The following is a 10473-nucleotide window of genomic DNA, read 5'->3' as shown; positions in this document are numbered from 1 at the left end:
AAAAAAAATTGTGGGAAAAGAACATTCATGAAAATATGCCATTTTTCAGAGAGGTTTTTCGCATAGTTCTCATCTCTGCAACTTCCAGAAGTGCATTAAGCAGCATAGTTAGCAGCTGTCACATGCAGCCTCCTTCTACCCCCTTCCCCTCCCCAGAGCAAGGCTGCATAGAGGAAATTTGACATGTATTTCTGTGTATACATTGTGGATACATTGGATTTGTATTGCAAGTGATAGGGCCAAGTGGGGTTGTGCTTGTTCTTGGGTTAATCTTTCTGCAATATAAACTTGACCAGATTAGAAAAAAAAAAAGACTACTGTTTAGATTTAAATATTAACTAGTGCTTTGAAAAGGACAGGAGTGGGGGTGGGATGATGGAATTGCATCACACTGAAGCCAATGGATTTGTTGGGAACTGGGCTGTTATAGCCACTTGTCCTGGTAGCAGGGTCACATGGAAACGTCCATCCAAGAGCAGGACGAGATGGGTAATTTCCCCTTTGGTCAAAAGTCTTCATTTGGACAGGAATGCAGCAAAACAAAACATGGAATTTTATAATTAATTTGCATTCCTGATCTGTTGCTTTTTCATTCACACTGAGATTCCCCTGTTGGATATGGAGAATCAATGGTCTGCAGCATCTCCTCCTGCATCCCTGTGGACCAAGAGATGCCACCTTTTAGAACCACAGGCTAAAAAGGAAGAAATGCAGCTTAAGGACAGCAAGACATGAAGAACAACGCCTCTATTGAGCCTCCGTTTTCCATTCAGACTCTCTCCCAATTTTTCCAAGTATTTATTTTCTACTTAATTAGTTCAAAGAAAACTGAGATTATAGGATGGAGCACAGTGCCAGCAACCTGAGGTATGGTGTGCAGACGGACTGCTTAAACCTCAGCTATTGTAGTGGTAATTATTGTAATTGGTCCACGTGAAGGAAATATATCAGCAGAGCAGAGTTCAGGCTTGTGCCAGCAGCCCCAACTGGCACACAGAGTTCTATCGGGAGGATACAGAGGTCTCAGCAGGCCCTGTTGTTGGCAACTGCTCAACAGTTCTCTTCTCCAAATGGTTTCAAGGGGACTTGGGTGGGAAGAAAGATAATTTTTAACAAATTAAACTACCTCAAAATGGCTGAATGCCCAGAGCCGTTCCGTCTGCAGAGTCACCGCTACCAAACAACTGGCAAAAGATTACAAATATCACTGCTGGAAAGAAATGTCTACCAGGCTTCAGCAATACGATGAGATCCGGCAAAGTAACCCCAACCTGTGCTGTGTGTGATGCTGCGGGTATGTATGCAAATGGTACAGCAGGGTATTTACACAACGTGTGTTTCTTGGAAAGAGCTCACCCCAGTTACTGGAATCCACGTGTTCCTATAAGGCCATGCCATACACTTGTATGAATTTAGAAGACCGGTTACTTTTTAATTAAAAAAGACAATAGCAATACTCCCACAGGAGATTAGATTAGGGGCACTGTTTGTTTCTCGTTAGTCACATACTTACAAATCTGACAGTGTTTGTAACGTGTCCATAACTGTGGTTTGGATTTGCACTGTTTTCACAGGAGATGTCTGTTGGTGGCACACTGATGCTCAGCTGCTCTGTGTAGATATTGCAAGAATGCTTTCTGTCCAGCGATGAAGACGTCAGTTTTATCAGAGGCCTGTAAGAGAAGAGCTGAATTGAATGCATGGCAATAAAAAGAGGAATATGAGCATTTCTGCTCTCTTTGGTGTCAGCTTTGGTTAAGGCGTTTGAATGCACATGAATGGTCCCGTCAGGATCTCTGGGGGTGCTGACATTCAGGATCTAACATGTTATTGCTTCTGACCACAGCATTAGCTGCTGCTTAGGAAGAAGGAAAGAGAAAAAGATACAACCATTCAACAATCAAAGATAAATCTTTCTGCATTTCATGGCTTGGACAGAACTCTGCTGTGAAAATATTGCACTTATCATCTCCAGTCTGGGGTGAATGACTGTGCACACTCCTTAAATCTGCAGCAGGAAAATCAAAACAAATCATTGCTGCATGTCTGATCTTGAGCCTTTTACTCACGGAGAGGATTCTGCTTAATTCATATGAATAAAGACAGTATGACCAAGTGTGACATCCTTCATGGGATGTATGCTTATCACTCTGTCATTTCCATCTTCTGAATCAGCTATTTACCAAAAGACACTGAAAGTTTCTTTGAATTACTCTTAAAAATAAGCTGAACAGATAAAAATAAGGCAACTGAGGAATTCAGTCAAATCATCTTCATTCAGATGTTAGTCTGTATCAGATCTGGATACCACTACAGTGGACAGGTTCATTTACCAGAAGCAAAAATCTTACAACGTGCTTATGGCATAGATCTCGGATTTTTCCCATTACTGGCATTTCCTGACAAATAAAAGTGCTTAAAAGCACTGAAATGAGTTTAATCATTATGTTTGTCTTCTGAAATTGGAGACGAATGATGACCGTTTGTAGCTCACCAGAAGGGATTATCTCCCACTTTGCAAAGGAACTCATGTGGTCCCCATTTGTGAGTTACAGCACGTCAGAACAAGAAAGAGACCTGTTTGATCCAACAAATGATAGCAAGCCCTTTAGGTGCCTGAAGTGCAACAGATGGTCCTCCAAGAAGAGCACACTGAGTGGCAGCACTTCATTAGAGCAGCTTGGAACATCATCAGCAATTACGCAGAGAACTTTCAAGGGGAACCTCTCTCATCCTTGTGTTCTTCTCTCTTAAATAGTGGTAATTTCCCTGTTAGGTGCTAAAAAGTTGTATCATCCACAGCCAGAGGAGCTGGGCAGAGGACTGGAAAAGGAAACACCTTTGGCTCTCCCAATGCTACGCAAAGTGAGGCACCCAAAATGGTGTCACTTGTGAGAAAAGATATAAATAGAACAGTAATTAGCAGTAAGAGGAAACAAGTTAGGGCATGTGACTGTAAAACTACTCATCTGCAGCCAAGTGTTCCATGGAAATATAACTTGTGAAAAAGAGGAAGAGTTGAAACGGTGTCCCTCAGACTTGTAGAGCTGGGAGATCTGCAAATGTGCAGAATCTCCAGGAAAAGCAGCAGCAACAACAAAAGGCATAATTACTGAGTGACAACCTCCTTCCTTTGGGAATCGGAGCAACTACAGTGACTTTGAAGAGCCGACACGAAATGGTGCAGCTCTGCAGCTTGGGGTAAGGTGAGATTTGGGGGTTGTGATGGTGTACTTCCATTTTTATAGATAAGCTACTCTCCAAGCCAGCAACTGAGTACACAGCAATGTGTTTAGAGTTATGATAACAAAAAAGAGAAATAAAATGTTGATCATTTAGCTTCCCTCTCTCCCTCTACTCCTGGAGTTTGTTTTTTCTGTCACAAAATCTTCTCCACTCTGAGTAAAATTTGATGTGGTGGCATAAACACAATCAAAATGCGTCCTTCAGTGCTGTAACTTCAATGTTGATGGACTCATAACTGCATCGCTCCCTCCCCAATGAGCAGCAGTTTCTTTATGTTTGCTTATGAAGCGTAAACCATCCGCTTGTCGCTACAAAGACCTTCTGTAGAGGACTTTGAAAAACATCCCCAGCAATTAAAGTGACATCAACAGAGGTGCATTGGTCACATTACAGCAGAAAATACCCAGCTGTGTCCTTCCAGCCAAGCAGCAGTCTTGGAGGGTTCTGCAACGAAACAGATTTCAGATGTGGAAGGCATGAAAGCTCCATCCCAGGATGACTGCAGAAATGCACACAGACTTTAAGCTGAGACTGCAGTGTAGATGTGGAGTTGGAGGACCAGCTGGAGGCCGAATCAAATCACCACTATTTAATATCATAGTAAAGAAAAAGCTGGGTTTGATGTGTTAAGATATCAAAAGCTCCAACATGTGCAGTTGAAAGAAGTCTTCTTTAAACAACTTTCGGGAAGACTGACTGGTGTTTGAGCAGCGCTACATACAGTCTGAATATTACCCCATCTCACAAGGCATAACTTTGCAGTGTAATTCCAACAAGGCTGGGGAGAAAGCAAAACACCTCCCATGCCATAGAGACCCTAAAGATTCAAAGGAACCGATGGAAGTGCCCTTCATCTGAAGGCAGATATCTGCAGGCACAGGAACAGCAGTGACAGCCCAAGGACAAGGCAGTAGAGCAGCCATACAGCAGAACATGTACCGATGGCATTTGGGACCCAGAAACAGAAAATTCTGGGGGGTTGTAGTGTCTGGAGGGCACCAGAGAATGAAAACTCAACTTGGTCAGGCAGAGCTACGTCAACAAGGATCACGTTTGTATTATTACTCACCAGAGGTACTCGGACTAGAGAGATCAAAGGGACACTTAGGGAATACATGGGATGTGTGTGCAAACTTGTGCAATCACGTCGTTGTAGAGGAGCTGGGATTCTGAGTTCCTCGTTCTTCAATAAGTGAAGAAAACTGAATAAAGGAAGTCTTGTCAGCACACAGTCATCAGAGTGTTGTGAGAAGATGGAAAGACAACCCTGGTGAAGCACAAGCGCGGATAAATCCAATATATATAAATTAGAGTACAGTAAGTACACTTACCACTGGAAAAAAAAAAAAAAAGAATTAAAAGAAATTTCTTCCCTTAAAAAGGCTTTAAGACTGTTTTCCTTTTTTCAAATCTGCGTGGCTGTGAGGTCCCATAGGTAAAGACTCTCTTGCAAATAAAGCGGTCACCGTCACTTTATTGCAAGTGCAGTGGAGAGCTGCCTTAAAAAAAAGATCTTGTAAGTAGGTTTTATTCCTGTGAGTAATCTCCTCAAAGGGGGGAAAACATGAGCTAAAATTACTTGCACAATCACATTGCATAACTGTGCCTACCCAGTGGCGTTGGTCCTCCCTTTTCCCAAGTGCAAAAACACACAGATTTTTCTCTCTCTTTTTTACTGAGTGGAAAAAAATCCACATGCACTCAGATACTTGCAAAGTTTGGAGAAGCACAGAACAATGGGGCACTGTGTGCCCCACTCATCACGTTGGTTCCAAGAAAAAAAGTAAGGAGAAGAATGCCCAAAGTATGCAGTGATTCTTTCAGGACACAGTTTCATTATTAATAAGATGGCACGCGCCGTGCTGCGGTTTAATTAGATGTTAACTGGAATGGGGGTTGAATTTATGAGGTAATAAGTACATTTTGGACTAAAAAACTCTGAGGCTGAAACGTTTATTTATTTAGAATATAAAGATTATAAAGCTGATGGGAGACATGCTCAGGTTGTGCTGAGATGCTGCTGTTTACCCACTGACTCTGCAAATTAATATTTTCCTTCTTTTGGGACGTGGAGCCAAGAGTGCTATGGATGCTACTGAGAAACCATCCAGCAATTGTGTGATCTCATAGGCAGAGACTACTAACACTTACAAAGATGTTACAGTTTCAAAAGTTTCACCCTTTTATCATTTTGCCATCTCCCAAACTATTGTGTACTGCATATATAAGGTGCACACTGTGCCTTCTGATTGCCTTACTGTGATGGGAAGGAAGGACAGATTTCCTTCTGCAGTAACCACAGCCCGAACAAGTCCAGCAGATCCCCCACATCCCCTGGATTTGGGGTATGATTGGAATGGATGATCTCAGTGGTCTTTTCCAGCCTCAATAATTCTGTGATTCTCTGAATTCTCAATTCTCTCTCTTTTCTCCCTGTAGATTTTCCTTTCAAGGCTACACCAAACTGTTGGCCACTGTGAGGATTTCCACCCCAAACAGCCGTGCCAAAAAGGAGGAACCAAATGGTGCAATCCATTAACTCATCCTCAGGCAGTTGAAAGCAGAGCTTCATGCATTGCCACAGTTCTGCTCACCCAAGGGACGTTTCTCTGTTATTTTAAAGGTGTCAATGTGCCACACGGGCAAGGCAGATCAAATTTAGTTCTGGCAAAAGGGAGTACGACTGAAGTAAAAGAGTGGGTTCCTTCTGCCAGAGCTAAAATTAGGCCTGAGAGAACCACAGAGGAGAAAAGCAATAGGAAAAGTCTGCAGTGCCAAGGAGACAAGACTGACAAATGCAAGGGGACCCAAGAAGGATGACTGCTGTGGCACGAGTGGATAAAATCAGAGAAACCCGCATCACGAGGCAGTAAGGAGAGTGGGACAAACCACGTTGTCCCTCTGTGAGTAAAGAGAATCATAAGTCATAGGTTCTGCTTCTCTGAGCCCATCTGTGTTGAGTGATGACTGTGTGAAAGCTGTGCTACTGGGGGCTGGGAAGACTTGAACAGGTACATACATATATATGAAAGAAGAAGAAAAAAGAATTGACTTATGTTTCTGTGTTTATGAATTGTTTTGTCTTTATGTGTTTATGAATTGGCTTCGGTGATGCAACTGAAATTGGCCATGGGTTCAGACAGCCTCCAGTCTGACTCCACTGGTTCAAAGCAAAGACCTCAACGCTGCTCTTGAGGAGACTCACTGGACAAGTAATGGAAGATGATGGTGACGCCCATTTCCCAAACTCCTGCTTTTAATTCCCAGGCCTTACACTCTCTTCAAATGAAACAAGCAACGGAGAGAACTTTCCAGCATTAAAATCTCAAGGCAGCGTGTTATTCATACAGCTTTACCCTCTGGAAAAACAAAGTTTAAGAAAAATGGTTCTATCTTTGGGGAACAGTTTAAGTCTCGGGATAACTACATTAGGAAATCTAGCTCTATTACTTTGTATCTTCCATTTTATTACTAGATTGGTAATAGGAAATTACCAAATAAAATTGGTATTTTACTTGGTAATTTTTTACTGTGGGCCTCGTCTAATATAAAAGATGGTGATCATCAAATTTATTCAAGTTTTCCTGTCAACAACATCATTAACCAAATCCCTCAATTTCAAAGTAAATAAAAGCATCTGGGTTTCTCGCACAGCAAGACTGACTTGCATACTTAAGCCTCATATATAGATGGATTTGCACCGGACCAAATTTGCATATTAATGAAGGGCTAATTGCTCTTTGCAGTCAATTTTATGCAAATGAATTTACTCCTCTCAGTACAATTTTCATAATGTGCAGAAAGGACCAAAAAAACCACGCAAAACTTTTTACAAAGTACAGAAATGTGAGACAATCAAGGAAGAAATATCATAATGGCATCAAACAGCTTTACATTAAATCGTATATAATTCATCTTTTATACTGTTGCTTTATTTTAACAGCCTCCCACAAAGAAATGAACAGTTCATAAAATAACTTCAGCCTATTCCCCTCCTTCCATCTCAGACTTTAACAGCTTGCAACAACAAATTATATCATCTTCTTTCCAACTGGAAGGACGGAGCCAGAATTTTGAAGGGAAGTTAAATTTGCTCAACAGGACCATTTTCTCTCAGTTCTGAGCACTTAGGAGATGCCCTCCTCAGGGATTTTAACATCGTCTCTACCCACTTTTGCATCATTAACAGCTCAAGGTCCAAATCCTACTTCAGTCTGCAGGAAAAGTGCGTGGGGAAGACAGATAGCAACCAATGCTGAGGGGAAAGAATGGTGAAAGTAGGGAGGAAAGGGGAAAATATGGGTTCTGGGGGAGAAAAGGAAAGAAAGTGGCAATGGAAGGGGTGACAAATGGTGTTTTAATGTGTATGTTTAGGCTAGCTGAGAGGAAAATGGAAGAGTTTGGGAAAATGTTCAAAGCAAGGTAAACAACTGAAAGAGAAAAATGCAACCACAGAGAAGTGAAGGAATGAGACAGATAAGAAAACGATAAATAAAGTGAGAATCGATGAGGATAGTTAAAGAAAGAGATAAAAGGAAGCAGTGAAAAGGAGAACAGAAAGGTGACACAGATGTGTGGTGCAGGTGGGCATGGCAGCAATGGGAGGGCAGTAGGACTGGATGGTCTCAGTGGTCTTTTCCAACATTAATGATTCTGCTATCCTATGATGTATTGTGGTATCAGCACGTTCCTTGGGCCTTTTCTCTTTTCTTTTTATTCCTATCATCCCATTTCCTTCCTGGATGCCACGGAGTTTTGTCAGCAGATCTCCTATAGTCCCAACATTTTGTTTCTGACCACAGCACGTGGAGGATTTCTTAGGGATGTGCTCCTCTCGTGAGCAATACAGCAGTGGTTGTATGCAGGTAAGACTTTCCACTGCAAAAAAATTGGGCTTTAGGGCAGAAGGGTTGGAGTTATAGTAACAGTAATGAATGAAAAGAAAGGAAAAAAAAAAGGACAAATCCCACGACTTTAGCAGGAAAATATCACAGTGCCACACTTAAAGAATTGTCACCAAAGAAACAAGACTTCAGTTTGGCTGATCAGCACGCAGGACTTGCTATTACAAGTTATTTGAAAGGAAACTGCAACTCCTTGCGTTCTATCAAGTGACAGCTTTGATTCCGAATTGTGAATTGAGGACACCTTCCAGTTTTTCAGATAAAGAACAGAGGGGAACACATCCTCTTTTATAACTTCATTTTGGTATGGCATTTGAAAACCTGCTCTGGGCACTGCCCTGCTTTCTTCTTCCAAAAGATGTCAGGTCCAAGCGATGAACGCCGTGTGAACGCAAACTGAGATCATTACTCAAACAAAACAAGATGTTCCACCTAAAAGGATGCTTTTCAGCCGATGCGGTGCCTACTTCTAATTGTCAATAAAGGTTAGTGTGACCAGATGTAATTAGGGACTGAATATACTGATAACGATGCAATCTTAAGGAGAAAACTGCAGAAGCAGTGCTGAATCCAAACACAAAATCTCCATCATGCAGTCTGAAACCACACGAGCTGCAGTCACACGATGGCACTGCTGCAAGAATTGGTCTTCCTCTGGCATATTTCCCCAGTAAAGAAAAGAAAGCTTTCTACCGCAGTAACAGGTATTAGGAGGACTTAAAAATGCATTCAGGTAATGGCAGGAACATTTCCTGTCCTTGTGACTCTGGGTAACACCTGCAGCTCTCGCTGTCTGAGGTGGGCTGCATCCCAAAGCACCACCAGACGATGAGCTCTGCAGCAGAACAGTGGGCATCAGAGCTCCCGTTCCTGGAGACGAGTTGTTTCTTTCGGTACAGCTTTAACACCCGTTGGAATAAACAGTAAAAATAAAATAAACGGATGCACCCCATATTGATTTATTCTGTTCATAAAAAGGAACGGCGTAACAGTAAATCCAATCTACTCAATGAGAAGTTTATGAGCTCCAATCTATCAAAAGGGCAATGAAAGCTCACATATGGTGATTAACTAACGATCTGCTGGGAAGAGACACACAACATTCAACTCTGTTACAGCAGAATCGTACACTGACAAAAGGCTCCTGGGTTGGCTGCCGCCACCCGTCCTTTGTAACGCCTTGGAAGTTCATAAGGAAAGATTCATTCATCGTTTAGCCAAAGTGTATCTCAAAATGAAGGTTCTGAGGGGAATCCACATCCATACAGATCTGCACCAGGTGGCCCACGAGGGTTTTTGTTTCAGGTCCTGTTATCACATCAGCATCACTGCGTGAGCTGCAGCCACGTGTGGCAGCAGTGTTGGTTATGGGAAGCTGAACCTCCAAGGTAACTTTCATGATCCAGATGAGCTATCAATAATCGTTTGTTTTTAAATACAGCATCCTGTAAATCCTCCTAATTAGTAAATGAGATGTCATCTTTTTAGCAGCCGGTCCCCAGCCTGCTTCCTTGTTTATTTTCTTGAATTCAATTACGTTTGCCACCTGCTGGCCCGATCACCTAAATGACACATTCTGGATGTAAGGGAGGAGCTGGGCCATAAACAAAAATTTCATTATAGTTTAATATAAACCATCATCTCCCTCACCCATTTTGTCTGCTCTATGAGAAATGTTTGTAATATTTTCCCCCTCCAGGGCTCTGCTGTGGGATGTTGCATTCCCAATGGCAGACACAGGCACGCTGCATTCCCAATGGCACACAAGGATGCCGAGTTCCCCATGGCAGATGCAGGGATGCTGCACTTCTCGGGCCCTATAAGAAACCCAAACAGATTTTTCTGGGCTGGAATGATAGCAACAGTGACCTGAACGTACAGCTTCTTAAGAAGCACATAAGGTAGGATGGGGGGGTGGGGGGGTGAAAAATGAGTGGAGTGAATGAAGTGCCGCCCGGCTGAGGAAGGGACCCCGTGCGTTGGGGTGGGAAGGAACTTGGCAAAGATTAAGTTTGTGATCCCTGATCTGTGCTAAGAGGGAACCGTGGGGCCACGTCAGGATTGCCAACATCATTTCATATATTTATAAACCACGATGGGAAAAGCAGACAAACAGCGACGAAAGCTGTCGATGGCATTAATGACGGAGGCACCGCCTCGCAGCTGGAGGATGGCAAAGCCCGGGGCTGCTCAGATCTCAGCGCTTCCCTCCCGCCCCGTTTCCTCACCGGACAGAGCGGCGTCAGTTCGGCTCCGGGTGCAGTTCCGGACTCCTCCAGCAGGCGGCGCCAAAGCACCGCTGGGTTAACGCCGTCATTGGGCA

The 10473-nt window shown here is 42.9% G+C and overlaps 1 long non-coding RNA gene across 1 annotated transcript; it reads right to left on the bottom strand.

Annotated features, from left to right (window-relative positions):
* Nucleotides 1-6: 6 nt before the first annotated feature.
* On the bottom strand, nucleotides 7-10467 carry LOC109370675. The gene is made up of 3 exons (XR_002121010.2): nucleotides 10379-10467; nucleotides 1514-1673; nucleotides 7-657 (listed from the first exon to the last, which is right to left on the bottom strand). It is a non-coding gene; the product is annotated as an uncharacterized LOC109370675 (long non-coding RNA).
* Nucleotides 10468-10473: the final 6 nt, after the last annotated feature.

This window comes from Meleagris gallopavo, chromosome 21 (assembly GCF_000146605.3).
Source record: "Meleagris gallopavo isolate NT-WF06-2002-E0010 breed Aviagen turkey brand Nicholas breeding stock chromosome 21, Turkey_5.1, whole genome shotgun sequence".
NCBI classification, from domain to species: Eukaryota; Metazoa; Chordata; class Aves; order Galliformes; family Phasianidae; genus Meleagris; species Meleagris gallopavo.
The sequence above is the reverse complement of the archived record's forward strand: the minus strand, read 5'-3'. Positions and strand labels throughout refer to the sequence as shown.